Here is a 19809-nt window from a genome sequence, read left to right on the forward strand (position 1 = left end):
AGAAGGACGGGGGACTTCGACCTTGTATTGACTACCGGGAACTGAACGCAATCACCATTAAGAACAAGTACCCGCTTCCACTTCTGAGTTCGACTTTTGAGCCTCTCTCACAGGCGACCATCTTCACCAAGCTAGACCTGAGGAGCGCTTACCACCTCGTGCGAATCAGGGAAGGCGATGAGTGGAAGACCGCCTTCAAAACACCCCGAGGCCACTATGAGTACTTGGTGATGCCGTTCGGACTCACAAACGCACCAGCAGTGTTTCAGGCGTTTATGAACGACGTACTCCGTGACATGTTGGATGTGTTTGTCGTCGTTTACCTGGACGACATCCTCATTTTCTCCCAGTCTCTTGAGGAACACGTCCAGCATGTTCGCAGGGTACTGGAGCGCCTCCTCCAGAACCAACTCTACGTCAAGGCGGAGAAGTGCCTGTTTCACTCCCCCTCTGTGGATTACTTGGGATTCATCGTAGAGAAGGGACGGACCAGAGCAGATCCCCGCAAGGTCCAGACAGTGGTGGACTGGCCGGAACCTACCAACCGTAAGGAGCTGCAGAGTTTTCTAGGGTTCGCAAATTTCTACCGGAGATTCATTCGCAACTACAGCCAGCTGGCAGAACCGCTTACTGCGTTGACCTCCCCAGCCAAACCCTTCATCTGGTCTCCTGCTGCCAGCTCTGCTTTCCAAGTCCTCAAGACAAGGTTCACCTCGGCCTCAGTGCTGCTCCATCCTGACCCCAAGAGACAATTCGTGGTAGAGGTTGATGCCTCGGATTCAGGCGTAGGGGGGGGTGCTCTCCCAGCGGTCGGCTGAGGACCAGAAACTCCATCCTTGCGCCTTTTTCTCCCGCCGATTTCTGCCGGCCGAGCAGAATTATGACGTTGGAAACCGGGAGTTACTGGCTGTAGTGGCTGCTCTGGAGGAATGGCGCCACTGGCTCGAGGGCGCTGAGCACCCGTTTCTCATCTGGACGGACCACAAGAACTTGACTCACCTGAGGGCAGCCAAACGTCTCAACAGTCGTCAGGCTCGGTGGGCTGGCTTCCTTAGTCGTTTCAACTATGTTCTGACTTACCGTCCTGGGACACGCAACGTAAAGGCTGACATCCTGTCTCGGCTACACCCGAAGGAAGGCGCGTTTGAAGACCCTGAACCCATCCTCCCTGCGGCTAGAGTGGTCGGTGTGGTCACTTTTGGTCTTGAGTCGGCTGTTCGCACTGCCCAACGTGCTCAACCCGCTCCGAGTAACGTGCCACCCCGTCGCCTCTTCGTCCCAGATGCTGTTCGGTCTCGAGTTCTTCAGTGGGGTCATAGCAGTCGTTTCTCCTGTCACCCAGGAGTTAGTCGTACCCAGTCGTTCATCGCTCGGCGCTTCTGGTGGCCAACTATGCGGGAGGATGTCAAGAGCTTTGTAGCGGCCTGCACTGTTTGCGCCCGCAGCAAGGCCTCTCACCAGGCGCCATCTGGTCTGTTGCAGCCACTCCCTATCCCTAGCCGCCCCTGGTCTCACGTGGCTTTGGATTTCGTTTCCGGACTACCACCTTCTCGGGGAAACACTGGTTCTCACCGTCATAGACCGTTTCAGCAAGGGCGTCCATCTGATAGCCCTTCCCAAACTTCCTTCGGCTGCTGAGACCGCGGACCTCTTGATGCAACATGTCTTCCGGCTTCATGGCCTGCCATCAGATGTAGTCTCCGATAGAGGTCCTCAGTTCACCTCACAAGTGTGGCGTGCATTTTGTAAAGGCATCGGAGCCACAGTAAGTCTGTCTTCGGGCTACCACCCCCAAACAAATGGTCAGACCGAGAGGGCAAACCAGAGCATGGAGACAGCGTTGCGTTGTGTATGTAACGGCAAGCCCTCCACCTGGAGTGACTACCTACCGTGGGTAGAGTACGCCACCAAGTCCCTGGTCAGCTCTGCATCTGGACTTTCTCCATTCGAGGCATCCCTGGGGTATCAACCTCCCCTGTTCGACCCACAGCAGGATGAAGTGGCCGTTCCCTCCGTACAGCTCCACTTGCGACGCTGTCAGCGTGTCTGGAGGACCATCCGGACAGCACTGCTCAAGGCTGGGGAGCGCGCTCGCAGAGGGGCTGACCGGCGACGTACCCCTGCGCCGGAGTACAAGAAGGGACAGAGGGTCTGGCTGTCCACGAAGGACGTTCCCCTCCAGACAACCGACAAGAAACTCTCGCCCCGCTTCATTGGTCCTTTTGAAGTCCAGAAAGTCCTGAGCCCGGCAGCTGTTCGGCTGAAGCTGCCTTCCTCCATGCACATTCATCCTGTCTTCCACGTCTCTCGAGTTAAGCCCGTCTCCAGCAGTCCTCTTATGCCCCCGGTTCCTGAGCCTCCGCCTCCGGAATTTGTAGATGGTCATCCTCAATGGAAGGTCCGCCGGCTGCTTAAAGTCCGGCGCTGCGGCCGCGGGTTCCAGTATCTCGCGGACTGGGCAGGTTATGGACCTGAGGAGCGCAGCTGGATTTCGCGGAAGCTCATTATGGATCCCTCTCTCCTCGCCGACTTCTACCGTGCCCACCCGGGGGCGCCAGGTCAGTCGCCAGGTGGCTCCCGTAGAGGGGGGGGTACTGTTACGTCTCGCCGCTCCACACCCGCTCTGCAGTGTAACCTTGGCCAAGGCTCAACGTCTCCCCGCTCCACACCCGCTCTGCAGTGTAAGCGTACCCGGAGCTCTGCCAACTCCACCTGATGCCTGTTTCCTCGTTACCCCTCCACTCACCTGTTGGCAATCACCTCCCTATATCTGGCTGTGTCACTCTCCGCTTGTTGCCAGTTCGTGCCGTTCCCTGGGAGAGTACTTGTGCTTGTCCTGCTCATCGAAGTTTGTTTACTTACCTGGATCTTCCCTGGAGATTTCTCTGTTGGACCTTCCTCGTTGCTCCCCTTCCCCTGTGCGCTGCTTTCCGTTTACGAAGAGGATTTCTTCACTCCAGCGTTGCTGTGATTTTCCGTTCTCCTTTGGTATCCTCCTGTTTACCCCCCCCCCCCTCCTGCCTGGATTAAGGGCCGACTCCACTGTTCCCGGATTAAAGGGCGACTCCACGGTTCCCGGCTTAAAGGTGGACTTCGCGTTTCCTGGTGAAAGTGGACTTCCTGAGTTTTCTCTTCAATAAATTAGCCTGTTGGTCCCGCTATATTGTGCCTTCTGTGTTTGTGCTCTTGGGGTCGGGTGCAAACCCTAACAAGAATTTTCTCCTTACCCAACGTTACTTTTCTCTAAAACACTCGGCTATCCTCTTTGAAACGACTGTCTTTCACTAGGACAAGCTGTTCACTGTTAAATTCAAAACACGCCGTCGTCACGCTTTCGCTTCCAACTGAGCAGCCAAATGTCAGTTAGCACAAGAAGCGCTCATCACATGTAATAAAAATAAGGGTGTGAAGATTAAGATGCTCAGTGAAGAATATCCCCAAGAAATACACACCCTTGAACCCCAACTGTTATTCAGAAAAGATACCATGAACCGTGCTCTTTATCTAAATGGATACGGCTGATGATTCAAAACAGGACCATAGCGCTGGATTAGTCAGTGTAATCTGTTATCGCAGACATTTACTCCAGCTGCTCTCTCTCTCTCGCTCTCTCTCTGTCTCTCTCTTCTCTCTCAACTCCTGGCAACTCCTTGCCTGAGGCTAGCTGAGAGGAGAGGAAGCTTTGAGATGGTCTCATTTGGGTTTAGTTGTTAAATGCGCTGTCTTAATCTGATGATCACTCTCTGTATTTGATTGCTTGCGTCTACCAGGTCACATTTTATTTGTATGTAAAAAGTCTCTCCATACCCAGGTGCCAATGGGCACTTTAGTATCAAACCAGAACTTACCTTGCTGCAAAAGTACACCTAATTGGTGTGAGGTCATTCGTACAGGATTGTTGTGTTATTTGGATGGTACATAGTTTGTTGCGCAGTGATAGGAGCTGCAGGTAGGCAAACAGAAACAGACATACAAAAAAAAGATCTGCTACTTGGATCCAGAAATGCATGCAGAAGCTATCAAAAAATATTGTATCCATCCTCCAAGCATCCTTCCCCGTTCCAAAGCAGCCATTGGATTCAATCTTTTTTCAAAGGATGCGGTTTGATCTGAGACGACATATGGCAGCACGCAAACGCTCTCCCTTCAAACTGTGACTGTACTGCTGCACGGCAAGCCACATGCACCTCTTGGCTGTATTACATCTGATGGTTTCATTAGGAATAGGATATCATTTTATATTATGATAGGTTTTTTTAGTTCAACTGATTCTAATGTTAATTTAATGAGGTTTATTAGGAATAGGATTAGTTGCTCATGAAACTTTTATTTGACAACAGTTTTTATTATTTAAAGAAAAAGTGCAACATCCTTTCTTCTTTTTCTGCTTTCTTATAGTCATCATTATTATAATTACTATTATTATTACTATTATTATTATCATCATGCTATTACTAGTTTAGTGGTGGTATCAGTAGTTAGTGCTGTAGTACTCGAGATCGGTCTTGGTCTCGAGACCACTTTTTAAGGGTCTCGGTCTCGTCTCGGAATCGAAGGCATTTTTACTCGATCTTGTCTCGGTCTCGGACTGGGCGATCTCGGGATTTTTGATCAAGACCGGTCGAGACCGGGCCGGGCCAGCACTGTGATAACAGAGAAAAGAAGAATGCAGCTGCCGCCTTCCCGGTGTCACACACTCTTTGTGACACCCGGAGTGACACGCCCCCTGTACAGGGTGGATCAAGACGACTGGAGACGCTGCGCCCCCGGGAAACCCGCCATGAAAAATGTCGGCAAACTCAACCATCATTAAGTTTGGTTTCCAAAACCATAAGGACTTTATCTGTAAAAGGACATGCAAGCGAAAACACTCTGCAGTGTGCAAATTCTGCGGTGCACAACTCACAGAAACCGCCGGGACAACGTCAAGCTTTTATCGGCACATTGAGAGGAAGCATAAAGACAGGTAAATTAACCGTTAAATTAGCTACACTGGTAAAGTTAAAATCTGAAAATTTCAACACCCCATCCTAAGACATTGAGCCAAAATGAGCTCTTTTCTTCCCACGATCATTTTTTTGCTAACTTTCAGAGCACCGAGTGTATATTACAGCCAAGTTAGCTTGCATAGCATTGTCAAACGCAAGATAACAGAATAACAAACAATGAACCCGCCAGGTATTAGTCGAGCCCCCAGGCGCCAGGTATTATTCGAGCCCCCAGGCACCAGGTATTAGTCGAGCCCCCAGGTGCCAGAAATTAGTCGAGCCCCCAGGCGTTACTTGGGAGGTTCTTATGCAATGCAAACGTTTTTCACTACACCAGTAAATGCAGTAAATGGGTTGAACTTTAGATGCGACCATCGGGAGATATTTCTAGTCTACAGTTTCCTCCATGTTGGTGCTTCGGCTGCAGAAATTAGATCGTTTGGCTCAACAATGAGACAGAAAGCTAACGCTGTGCTAGCTAGTTCAAAGTCAATAACACTGAATGAGTACAGTTAATCTAATTTGTTTGATAAAAAATATTGTAAAAAAACATTAAAAAGCACATTTAAGACAATAAAAACTCAGTAAGGGTAATGCTAAAAAATGTAAAAGCTTGTTTAAAAGCAGTAATTTAAAGTGACATTTGATTTCATTCATTTTACAAAAGTGAATATATATTGACTATATAGTGATGCATGATGTCTCTCTGGCTTCTATAATTTGTTGCTTGTTTGCACTAAGCACATGCCTGTTAGAGATGTAACGTTTGAATCTTCTGAGAATTCTCTCTTGGTATTGGTGGGACTTAATCATTTTAATTCCTCCTCAATTTCAGATTCCTGGAGTACAAGGCTGGACAACAGGCAGATGCTACACAGCCAACTATGGCATCCTTTGCCCAGAAAGTGCAGATCTACAGTCTCCATTCCCCAAGGCAGCAAGCCATCAGCGATGCCATTGTCAAAAATTTGATAATTGGGTGTTGCCTGCCACTGTCCCTTGTGGAAAATGAACATTTTAAACACTTTATTGAGATTGTAGATAACAAGTACACACCAATCTCTAGGAGAACAATTTGTGAGAAACACATACCAGTTTTGGTAAAGAAAGTTAAGGAGACTGTTCTTGAGAAGCTGGAGAAAAGCTCAACAGTGTCCTTAACTACTGATATCTGGTCTGATCGTAGACTGCTTTCCTTCCTCGGAGTACCTGCTCATGTGTGCAACAAGTCAAATGAATCCTATGCCCTTGAATCCTACTTGCTGGACTATAGACGTTTCACAGGCAAACATAGTGGAGAGCGAATTTCTTCTGCCTTTGAGGAGATCACCGACGAATGTGGTATCCGTCAGAAGATAAGTTATATTGTCACAGACAATGCTGCCAATATGAAGTGTGCTTTTAAAGTTCAGATGCCACAACAGCAGTCAGATGACAGTGAGAGTGAGGAGGAGAATCTAGATGATGAGCACCTGTGGGAGGACATGAATTCTGTGGAGGACACAGAGCTACTCTGGTCATCAGGTGGGCGTCTTTCTTGTTTTGCTCACTCCCTGCAGTTAGTTGTGAATGACGGCATGAAGGAAGTTAAAGCCATCTCTCGCAGCATTGCCAAAACATCACGCTTCTTAACTCTGTTACACAGCAGCTCACAGTTCAAAGACAAATTTGAGGCTGCATTTGACTCTACGAAGACTATTCCTGCTGCAAACAACACTCGCTGGAACAGCACTTTCAAACAAGTGCAGGCCCTCACAGCTCTGGACCATAAAGCTCTGACTGAAATGTGCAGCAAGGACTATGAAGAAGTGGTATTCAGCACTCGTGAGTGGAACCAGCTTAAAGAGCTGACTTCAGTTCTCGCACAATTCTCAGAGGCAACAGACCTGACAGAGGGAGAGAAATCCGTTACCATTAGCATGGTTGTTCTGACTGTTCTGGACCTGCATACACACCTTGTGAAGATGGGAGAGACACGAGTACAGTGTTGGCCATTAGTAAAGGCCCTCCATCAGTCTCTGATTAAAAGATTCAGTGGAATCTTTGGCAAAACAAATATGACTAAAGACAGTGGGGGACAGGAACCTTCCAGCCATAATGTGTATTTTTTAGCTACAATGCTTGATCCACAGTTTGGATTAAGCTGGGTGGATCTGGATGTTACTAATGGGCTAAATGCAATGCCACTCATGAAGTTTAGAGATGAGCTGAAGAAAACACTGACAGGTATACACACATACATTTTACATCAAGAGAAAAATATTGTGAGAGCAGTTTTATTTGATACCTGCAGACACTGTATATCCTTTAATCTAACCTGTTTTTGTTTTTTGTTTTTTCCATTTGCTTGTGTTTTTCAGACACTTTGATCGCTGAGGTTGAAAACTTGGACTGTGAAGGTAGAGCAATGGACTACGGAGCCAGAAATGAAGAGTCACCTGGTGATTCACCTCCAGTCAAATGCTCACGCCTTCTTTCTCGTTACAAGGCTCATAAAAAGCGCAGCACAGGCCAAGATACAAGTATCAGGGCACAGATAAGTAAATACTTTGATGCCATACAGAATACTGAAACTGATGATGCACTTGTCTTCTGGGACAAAAACCATGACAGATTCTCACAACTCCACAACTTGGCACTGAAGGTGTTGTCAGTTCCAGCGTCCTCTGCACCAGTTGAGAGGGTATTTAGTAGAGGAGGCATCATCATGAGGCCCCACCGAGCCCGTTTAGGTCACAAAATGCTTCAGGCTCTAATTTTTCTGAAGTGCAACCAAGCTTTTGTTTAACCTCCTCATCCCTAGAGCCATGCAGGATCCTCCCATCTCACCCTAACCCTGGCCCAGAAATGGGACCTTTGAGGTCTTTCACAACCACCCCTTTGTGAGTGTATTCTTAGTGTTGAGCTCAGACTTTTAAGGGTTTTACACATGTTGTTCATGCTTGGCATGCCACAATTTTCAGTTAAATTATTCCTAGTTAATTTATGCTTTAATTTTATGAAGCAAAGTTGTTATGGCTGCCTAGGAGAATTAATACTTATAAAAAGGACATTGTCTGGCCTTCTCTGTTGTTGTGAAAGTTCTTCATAGCCGTGCACCTAAGTTGTTTTTTCTTTTTCTGTGAGTGTGCTCACTTTTTTGCTTCTTTGGAAATCTACATGTCTTTTATAAGACTCGTGCAAAAACTAAAAGAAAGTGTATCTTATTTCAGATGATGTATTTATCTGTTTACACTTAGGCACAATAATTCAACAAATTCAGATTAACATCTTCTTGCAAGATATAAACAAAAAAAAGACTTAATTGCTTGAAAATGAGTCAAAATAGCTGGCAAAGCACCAAAAGACAAAATGTTCAAGAAAATTATTAAAAAATACCTTGCTGAAAAGAAATGTTGCTGTTGCATTTATGTAAAAGCAAACTTGATTAAAGAAAAAGATACTGGTCATTTGTTCTGTTTTGTTGTGATTTTTCTTTGATATATACAGTCTTGGTCTTGTCTCGGTCTCGACCTCCAAATGTCTTGGTCTTGTCTTGGTCTCGACCTCCAAATGTCTTGGTCTTGTCTCGGTCTCGATACTCTCTAGTCTCGATAATGTCTTGGTCTCGGTTGGTGCGGTCTTGACTACAACACTATCAGTAGTAGCACAATTTTTTGTCATTATTATGATATAGTAGTAGGGTACTGTAATAGTAATGGGAGCCAGTACTTGTAGAAATAGTGAGAGGAGGATTATTGGTATTTCCAACACTAAATTAATGTCTAACGTGTCGTATAACTTCATCTTAGCCTCAAGCCAGACTGTGTGCTTCACCTCTAAGGACCATCGACTTTCTGGAGAGCGCATAACCCTTCAGGCTTACATGTCTTCACTTTTCTATTTTACTTAAAGGGTTTTGTGCATGTTTAAACTTGAGTTCAGTCATGGGCTTCCGCTTCTGACGGTAAAACACTCCTCCCAAGATTATAAGCTAGCTGAAACCCAACATAAGACTAAATGTTTTGAAAATAACATTTGGAAAGTGAAGGGGGAAAAAAGCTCGTGTGAAGAAAGCAGGAAACCAAACCATCTGTATAAAGAATACCTCCATAATGAGTAGGATTAATGGACTTAAGGGCTGTTTATTTTACTGCCTGTTCAAAGCAGCTTGTTTTATGGGAAATCCAATCATGTGATCGGCAGCAATTTCCCCTGAAATGTTTACAGTTTGACGCTGAACCAGTAAATAAACTGCTCCAGACTCATTCAACTTTACTTAAAATAAAACTAAATTTAATACTAAACAGTATATCAGAAGGGATATTCAAGTAGCCTTTTTCCATCGGACTGCTGTTGTTGTCCTGTGAGGTCATGAATTAATCATGATGCTTTGGCGCCCTCTAGTGGACAGAGTAGTAACCTACAGCACAGACCTGCTGTGACTCTAATACATAGACCAACGTTGTCATAATAAATCCTCTCGAAAGCCCTGTCCGACCCCTGAAGTGAATACAATCGTCTTTGACAGACTAAAACGTAAATATGAAATTTTCAAATGCTGTCCCTTTTTTTAATCTGAAAAGGGTTCAAATAACATGATATAAAATGAGAAGGCATATTTTAACTACCCAAAATTGCTTTTGGCCCCAGATTGAGGCAGCAAGGTCACCAGTCATTATCATTATTATACGTCATTATGATCGCACCATAAATGTAAGGTCACAAGTTTGCTGAAATGTCCTTGTACAAGACACTTGGCCCCTACCTACTAGCTCATTCGGGTCACACTGGTTTAGAATGACAACTAACCACCAAGAATGTATATACTCAGTCATAGAGCAGAGTATAAATTAAAGACTATATGGCACAAGCTGCACTTCCTTGTGTCATAGCTCTTTATATATTCTTCCTATGTACCTCTTGATATGCAATAGATCCTCAAGTTTTGTGCATATGACAACAAAAAGTAATTCAATGATCTCCGGTTGTCTCCGTTGGATGGGGTAATTGCATTATTTTATGTAATGTCTATTGAAGCAAGGCACTGACAAGTGAAAGTGTGGAAAGATGAAATGAGAAGGGTATGAACAGATAACGGAAAGCATTACTTGAATGCACATGCTTGTAAAAGAGAAAGGACATTTTCAATGTCTTGTCTGCTATGACCAATATCCTTGAATATTAATAGCTAAAGAAGTATATTGTGTACTTTGATCAATGTACCTTCTTGAAATAATACCCGAGTTTGTTTGGGAATGTGTTAGCTGTACATGCACTGGTATGCATGTATGGTGCAGAATACGTTTATATGTACTGGGCATGTAGCATGCATGACATCCATTAATCAATACAATAATCAATGAACAAAATTATGAAACTACAAAATATTATATGGATGTTAACAGACTGTTCCCACAGGTACTTTACGGTTTCACCTATAGCCCAAATCAGTATTATTCATTTTATGATAGTTTCATCATCATTTAAGTGTCACGTTTTCAATTTCACTTTGCTTTGTGTTTTGAATCGAAAACATTGAGTACTGCAAGATGAAATTTATGTTTTTTCCACACACTGCAACCACAATAGCTTTCATAAATCAGTGTTTTGGTGCAGTAAGTATTACAGCTTCCTAGTTTTCTCATTTTAAGCTGTTAGATACTGTTGAAAGACAATTTATGGCCCTTTGACATTTTCACTGAAAAAAACAACTTTATAAACCCCTTCTTCTCAACTTCAGAGGGCAGTTGCAGAAAAAAGAGCCCTGAATTTTGTCAGTTTGCAGCAGGCCATAGGGGTTACCTACCTCATGTCTTTCTGAAAGGAAGTTGCCAATAAAGAGAGGAGGCGTTACAATATGACCCCTCGGCTCTTCCTCTTTGGATGCCTCACACAACACACAAGGGTCTTTACGGATCTATCCCATCTACTCTCCTTACCCTACCCCAACCCTTCGCCACATGTTGTCTTTTTTAAAATCTGAAATTGGCTTTAAACCTTTCACCCACGTCTACGAAAATACTCCTCTCTGACCACACAGAGTTTTAACAACATGAAATCATTCAGTGTTCGACTCGGCTTGCTCTGCTAACAAAGAGCTGCAGTTCCTCGTGAGAGAAAACACCGTGAGCGAGGAGCTGCAGGAGAGAGGCTCCTCTGCCCATCCTCTGTAAGCATTCCACTTTGAAAAGATAATATTTGTCCCCCAAAAACGTGAGGTAATTCACAGCACCAGAGCTGATCCGCAACTGATCATAGTGAAATTTAACACCATTCATCACCGCGTTCATTTATCATGGCGCTTGCTAAATGTGATCCATCAACACAAAGGGCCATTCGGCACCCGACTGTTGTTTCAGCTGATTTCTAAAATCAAGCCTGGTTTCAGCGGCCAGATCTCTTCTTCTGTGGAGCCGATGACTAACTCTTCCCCTCGGCTCTTCCGTACACCAACATGGCTCATGGTGGGAGTGTAGGCCATTGCAACTTTCATTTGCGCACATCTTTGTTAACAGTAAAATTGTGAAAGAAATGCATCGGTCTTTCACTGATGTACAAGTAGACCCACCCAGATAATGACCATGACTTATTCTGTGTAAACATCCCGCAGTCGAATGTCTGCTTCGGTAGACTCACGCCACTTCTTACTCATTGTATTTCTCTATTGTGAATCGTGGATATATGTCATTTTTTTATTTTAATATGGCAAAAAAAACAGCATCGGTGTGGGAATGAGTGAAATTGTCTGAACTAATTGGCAGTATTCTTCACTGGTGTTAAGATTAAAAAAAGTTTAAAAGAGTGACTCTGAGACTAAATTAGTTCTTAAATTGGAAATATTTCCCAACATGGGATATTTCCATTGTAGTATTTTCTGGTCCTGTGTAGAGGTAAGGTTAAACTTTACTTGCACTGTAGTATTTTAAATACAGTATTTTAGTAAAATTCGTGTCCCCGCTATCCATTAATAACAAACTATTTTAGGTGCAGAACAATCAACACCTTACCGGGTTTTATTTGTGTCCCAAATGACTCGGCGTTAATAATGCACGTGTCTATATATACTTGTACTACAGTACAATAGATCTGCAGATGTGAATGTTAAAATGAAAACTTTGGAGTTACATATCTACAGACTAGGTAACCATTTGATGGAAAATTATTAAAGTTTTGCATTTTATCTTTTGTTAATGTTTTGTTTTGAATATTAATGTACTGAATTACTTCACTGAGAGACACCTGCTGAGGAATAACTACCCCAGCAGCACACTGAGTGCAAATGAATCTTGGATTAAACTGCCTGTACATAGAGATCCGTGTAGCTCGTAAACACAGACACACACCACACACACCCCCGGCTCATACGGGAGTGAGACGGCCGCGATGTTGTCATCTCCCCGACATGATGTTGAATACATGGTCATGCTTGGGGTGACACGAGGATCCGTGTTATTTGCGAGCCAAACACAGAATCCCACACTTGGTAGGCTTTCCAGTAAAAGATTGTCACAGGACCATGCAAATAGAAACACTGCTATGAGGTCTTCCTATCTGGGCTGTGCACACACAACAGCCAGATCAGATTCCATTAAAGCACAGCAGACAAAGAGGAGATTAGACCACTTAGCGTCCCCAGCCCCTCCACCTCTTCAAACTGTGCGGTGTGAAGGGTTGCACAAATTCAACACCAACACATAAACTCACGCTGGATTAGGAGCCGACCGGACTTGCGAAATGACTCCCGTATTGCCATCTGTTATCGCTCTGGGAGCGAGAGCATGTTGGGGGGGCTCCAGCATTCTCTGTACATCTTAACGCAAGGACTAGCGGCTCACCCACGGCAGCACAGCTGTGTGTGGTATTTGGTGGGTGGTATTCAGTTTTTCAGCCTTTAAATTCACGGATCAAGTGTGCTGACTCCAATCCACGGTGGTATCTTTCAATGTGCCCCCTCCCCTTAACATCACTTCGGTGTTCCTCGCCCAGCTGCTGAGGCCCTGGTGAACATCTGCTGTCACGGTTTTCAGGGTTACTTGCAATGAGACCTGTTCTTGATGCTAAATTAACTACGCTGTTATGTTTTTTGCTCCTTCTCAAGGAATTCACTGAGGAATCTGAAACATTTACGTGCTATTTGACTGTGCAATCATCACTTAACACTCGGCAGTCTGTGCATACACATGACACCTACAGTAAGCAGAGCATGCTTTTTCTGGGCCATAATTATGTCAGTGACATCCCACTGCAAAAAAAAAAACTTTTGCGGGTTAAAGGTGAAACGAAATATAAATCTAATGCATATTGCAATGTATATTGCATATTGTAATGGCTGTTGACAAGTGCCGTGGGCCTTGTCCTGGGAATCCTACACTGTCAATGACACATTTTCAAGCCCGCTTAGTTGAAATTTGAAATATAATGGTATCTCTTTTCATCGTATTAGACAGTGTGGTAACTTGATCACTGGAGAGCTAGATGAATAGAAAGAAGGATATATCCAACATAATACAATATGCATTCACTCTCTATGCCCAGCAAGGTGACATGGAGGACAGGCTGCCACAGTCCATTCCAGAGCCAATTTTTCATTTTTGTTTTCAATTCAGTTTACGTTCAGTTAGTTTCCAGAGTGGGTTTGCTCGTTTCATTTTAGTTTTTATTGCTTAAAATGTTTAGCTTTAGTTTATTTTTTATTAGTTTTAGTTTTTGTTTTGTTTTTTTATAATACGGGGGGTATTTGTCAGAGGCAAGATTTAAGACGTTCAGAATAGGTATCACAATACAAACACAACACTTTGTGGAGGCAACTGACTCACAATCAAATTTGTAGTTTGTGATATTGGGCTATACAAATAAAACTGACTTGACTTGACTTGACAGTCATGTAGACATCCCACTCTCAATAAACACATGCACCAATGTCTCCTGATGCTTGCTGTGTTGACAAATTTGACCAAATTGAGGCATTTTCTGTTTAAGTTTATTTTATTTTAGTTAGTTTTGTAAGTACACAATGTCTTTTCAGTTAGTTTTTGTTTTGTTTTTTGTCTAAAGTCTAGTCTTTATTTTTATTTCAGTTAACTAAAATGTTTTTTCACAACTAATTTTAGTTTAGCTAACTTTAATAACCTTGCTACATGCAAACACACACACACACACACACACACACACACACACACACACACACACACACACACACACACACACACGCACGCACGAGCAAACTAGACTCTTTGATTCACCTGACGTGCATGTCTACGGACTGTAAAAGATCGTTTTACAGTACCTGTAAAAGGAGGATAGCTGTAAAACACAGGAGAGTAAGAAGTTTACCAAGAACGGTTGGGGTCTCTCGCGGGACCCTCTTGCTATGAAACAACAGTGCTAACCACTAAGCCGTCATGCCTGCCACCATAGTCTGCATCAAAGCAATTGAAGAAAAGTATGTAGGTCAGCTTAAAATAAAGATATCACATAGTTATTACAATAAAGATTATTTTCCTACTCACAAATTAATATTTTCCACAGTGAAAAAAAAATGAGTAATAGAAATAATATGTCTTGCCCCTGTGTACATCATATACACCATAGCTCTTGCACAAATCTGTATCCACATGGGTTGATTTCTGGTACAAGATAACATCTTGACTACTTTTTCAGTTGTTCTCAGCTAAGTTAGGCCTGTTATACTTGGTAAAGCCATAAATTGTTGAGTTTTAAGATGCATGTGATGAAGCTGAAAGCTGCAAGGCAGCTATCTTAATTTGCATGCAGCCAAGTTGCATGGCAGATTACTTAGCTTGATGTAAGATAACAAAAACTTTATCTTTTTGGGGGGGGGGGGGGATTTTCACCCTTTTCTCCCAATTGTACTAGGACAATTACCCAACTCTTCTGAGCTGTCCCGGTCTCTGCTCCACCCCCTCTGCCGATCCGGGGAGGGCTGCAGACTACCACGTCTCCTCCGATACATGTGGAGTCGCCAGCTGCTTCTTTTCACCTGACGGCGAGGAGTTTCACCAGGGGGACGTAGCGTGTAGGAGGATCACACTATTCCCCCCAGTTCCCCCTCCCCCCCGAACAGACGCCCAGACCGACCAGAGGAGGCGCTAGTGCAGCGACCAGGACACGTACCCACATCTGACTTCCCACCTGCAGACACGGCCAATTGTGTCGGTAGGGACGCCCGACCAAGCCAGGGGTAACACGGGGATTTGAACCGGTGATCCCCATGTTGGTAGGCAACGGAATAGATTGCTATGCTACCTGGATGCACAAAAATGTGATCTTACATCAGGATAAGGTAGGATTCACTTGTCTTGAAATTGCAAATAAAAACTATAGATTAACATATGGTTCAGGTAAATTGGGTTGAAGGTGCAACCCAGGTAAACGTAACATCACCGAAGCGACCAACCACTTCATTAGGTGCCATTTTCCAGTTGTGTGCTTCAGCAAATGCAAATGTTTGCTTGTGCAAGTATCAGAATTACCTCAAGTGTTGAGGTGGGTCAGCTAGTTTAAACAGTGTATTTGCAAATGGGTTTTCAAAGGGTTTATGTACCCTTTGTAAAGATAAAACACTCAGGCTGCGTTCTTCCTGTCACTTTTTCTTAGTTGAATTATAATGCATGGATAGTAAATCACGGCCCTATTTTTTGTCCTGTGAACCTTCAGCCGCCATTCTAGACTACTTAAAAGACCGGATTTATGCTCCACACTCCACTAAGCACTTTTTCCCAACATGGATCATTAATCCATAGAAGAAGTGGAAGGTGCTGGCTCATAGGGGTGCATTTTAACTTATAGCGCATAACCACTGGATTTAAAAAAGGAAGTCCAATTGAGCATATTTTCTCATTCACCTCTCATCTTTTTTGTGATCAAATATTTTTTATTTTATCATTTTTTAAACAAGACACACAAATGAACAATAATGCAAACAAAAACCCACCCACAAACGAGAAAAGAAAAAAAGGGGAAAGAAAAGAAAAAAAAACTACAGAAAAAATTGCAAAAAAGAAACAGCATACAGTACTCGGTCAGTGTTCGGTCAATAAAGTTCTTCAACTCAGCGGCCACAGAATTCCACATGTCTATAGTTCCAACCCTTGCTCCATGGATCCTTGCTGTTGAGAGCTCATTCACCTCTCATCTCATCTTTCAAGTGTTGATCGGCAAGGCTGGAAAATATTTGTAAATTGTAGCATGCTGTGACTCTAACTTAGACTTGTGTGTCAGGTGATCAGAGGGGACTCAATTCATCTTGACATTTCCATGAAACGAACGTCATTTCCAGCCAACCAAAAAACCTGTCATGAAAAAAACGTGCACGTTTGAACAAGCACGCTTACTAAGTTAAGGGCAGAAAGTGCTCTGGCCCTTTTTCACAACTTATCGGCAGGGAGGCGGCGCGTTTCAACCTCGTTCTCTCTCTCTTTCCGCTATTTCACTTTATTTCCAGCAGATTGTCTTTCCGCACTCCCCTTTTTACAGCTCTCCCAGCTTGTGTCTTTATGGAGAGCTGTATGAAAATACACCACGTCCTGCTTCATCATCAGATGGCTGATGGAGACGAGCCATTCTTCTGTGTGGTCCTCGCTGCAGCGTCTTGAGAGCTGAAAGACTCCAATAACAGCCCTGGAAAACAGTCATCTCTCTGGCGGTCACACTTCAGTGACAGTTTAAATCACTCTCCTTGTCATGGTGCCGCAGCACATCACATCTCTCTGGCTGCCCAGGCCTCGCAAGTGCTATCCCCTCATCATGGCTGTGCATCAGAGCTGAGGGTACATGTGTGTGAGTGTGTGTGGATGTGCATGTTTGGTTGTATATGTGTGTGTGTGTGTGTGTGTGTGTGTGTGTGTGTGTGTGTCTCTATGTGTGCGTACATGCGTGCACTGCTGGAGGAGGGTAAAGTGTGGGGTCAAGTGGTCTGGGTGTCACAGACATCTCCATCATACAGCGACTTCAATCCAGCTGCCATCCCGTTGGCTTTTAATGACCGAGGCCCTTTTTCGGTCACTGAAGCCTTTGTTTCTGCTCAGGCAGAAACAAAGAAAATTCCAGAGGGCCCATCTCTCTGTACCTGTTAGATTTCATAGGGAGAGGCTCATAAATTTGCTCAGACACACATCTGCAGGTGTGGATTTGGTGCCTCTCCACCTGAAACCAAGGCGCTGATACACATACCTTGCATGCCCTGCACACACTTAGAACATATATGTATTTGCCATGCCAAAGGGTCAACATAAATCAAGCCAGCTACAATACCAAAGAAGTCTGTTGGCGGCTGTGTTTGACTCTAATGGCAAATATAGCGGTGGCTTTACCTGCAAGTACAGGCATAACAAATCGGGCAATTTTAGTGTGTTAATACGGGTCCCGTATAGAGAATGTCTCCATTCAGTGATAGATTTGTGGTTCCTTGCGGATGTGACATGTCTGTAAAGAATGAGAGGGTGCCAGTTCCTTAATGGAATACCTCAAAATATGATACCTAGCATGCTGAAAGAGGCACTTGGGGTGTTTATGATAGCTGATAATAAGTCACTGTCATCAAGCTCTTCTGAAGGCTACTGAGGTTATGCTTTATTGACAAAGGCTGGAAATGGCACCTCCTTTCTCATTCTGGATATGAAAAGAGCTACAAACTGACTAAAGACCTTGAGAAATGCACCGCTATTATTTGTACTTGCACCACCTTCAATTTGATGACATGTGAAGATTAATCATATTTGGGATCAGGCTAAAGACAATATTGTACATCATGTGTACACTTAAGGTTTATGATATTCTATTCTAATCACATGCATATGAAACTAAGAACATTCGTATTTTCATTTAGTTAATACTGTAATAAGTGGCTACTTTGCATTATGTTATGACATATGGATGACCTGTAGTAGGGTGGGATGAAAGAAAAATTATACAGTTTGTGTATAGTATTTCTAAATATTCCAAATATGCCACTGGTTTACCACTTAAATTGCAGATCTGTTACCAGACACAAGCCAAGGGCTAGACCAAGAATCACCACAGAGGAAAACAGATCGGAAGGGTTTGTGAGAAGAGAACGCAAGAGAGCAAGACTGACAGACAGCTATAATAATCCCGGGGAAGAAAATATACATGTATTTCTTGTATCAGTCATTACATCCCTGCTTTTCCTCTTTGTGTGTGGCATGGGCCCTGACCATGTAGAGTAGGAGCAAACGGCGTGGAACTGGAATCCTGTACGTGTACGGACTCCCAACAGTGCCGCCGCGCAGCAGCCAGGGAGCAGCTGAGTACATAAAAACCCTCACCCAAGATCTCCAAAACAATGACATTCCCCACGGCGAGTGTTTAGTCTCTCCAAACACAACGACCCGAAGAGTTATCTGTTCCCTCACATCACTTGACCTTGATGCAGGAGAGCCCAGCTGGGTGTCCGGGGACGGGAAGAGGAAGGGGAAGATGAAGAGGGGTGGAGGAAGGCGTGGTGCATATGGCTCCGGCAGGTCTGCATTTCGGAGGCCAGGCTTGACTCGGGCCAGAAACGGGCCGGGAGAGTGAAGGGTTCACCGCCGTCACGAAAAACATGACCATCCCTCATCAAGGAAAACGCCAACTGGGATCACAGTTGAGCGCTATGATGCAGATGGAAAGACTCAAAGGGTTCGACATCCAATTCAAATACTGACTTAGTTGTTTGAAATGTCACCACACTAAGCGGTGCAGTGCTATCACAAAGTCAATACAGACACCCAAGACCCTCTTACATCAATGTATGTTGGCTGCCATGTTGAACGACGCTATGAGGAGGCTTATAAGTGCAAATGTCCAAAGAGAGTTTGTGTGTGTACTCAAACATATGCCATGTTTAAACAACTGGACACTGTGTATACAGTGTATGTAGTCACTTAAGTCAAGTGTGTGCCCCATATGGTCCATGTGCATGTAGGGGGAGTGCATGTGCATGTCTGCATGAATGTTCTGTGTGTATTTTTTTTTGTGCATTTGTTTATTTCCATGTGTCTGCAAACATGCGAGTTCATACTGTATGCATGACAACACATTATGGATTCTCTCAGTACCTTCCACTGGTTTTGCTCAACAAAAAAGCTCAGATGCCACACTGCATTGCACTCAAAATTGTTTAACCATGAAATAATGCCTAATAACTTTACCAAATATGATTCTCCTTGTCTGCTCGCTGGGTTTGGGCTAACCCCCAATTCGTTGAATATTGTCACCCCTCACGACATGCCTGTCGCAGCCCTTTTAACTGCCTTTAGATGTGAAATTGTCATAGCTGTGAGCGGTTTAAGATGTCCTCCTCGCCACAAAGCCAACATCAACATCTGACTCCAGAATATGACGTTAATTACAACCATGTCAGGTCAAAAATCTATGAGGCGTCACAGAATCTCTCGCACACAAATATACAACAGATACAAAAATTACATGGTTTTCTTGCTTCACATGAACATACATTTGACACACACACACATGCACGCACGCACACGCATGCACGCACACATATGCACGCACACACACACACACACACACACACACACACACACACACACACACACACACACACACACACACAAGCTGGATCCAAACATAAGAGAGGAGTTGCCTACTTTCCATTTCCTTTGGAAACTCTGGCTGAGTCTGTGTGAGTGTCTCCATTGGAGAGAAGAGGGACGACAGTCACCAAACAGACTCACTACTAAAAAAACGTCCCTGATCAAGATGCCTCAGCCATAGATTTCATCAGTGAAATCCCTTAAAAGGATGAGAATTGAAGGTAACAAGCATTAGAATGGCATCAGGGGCAGTGGCAGAAGGT

This window comes from Lampris incognitus, chromosome 1, assembly GCF_029633865.1.
Source record: "Lampris incognitus isolate fLamInc1 chromosome 1, fLamInc1.hap2, whole genome shotgun sequence".
Lineage (NCBI taxonomy): Eukaryota > Metazoa > Chordata > Actinopteri > Lampriformes > Lampridae > Lampris > Lampris incognitus.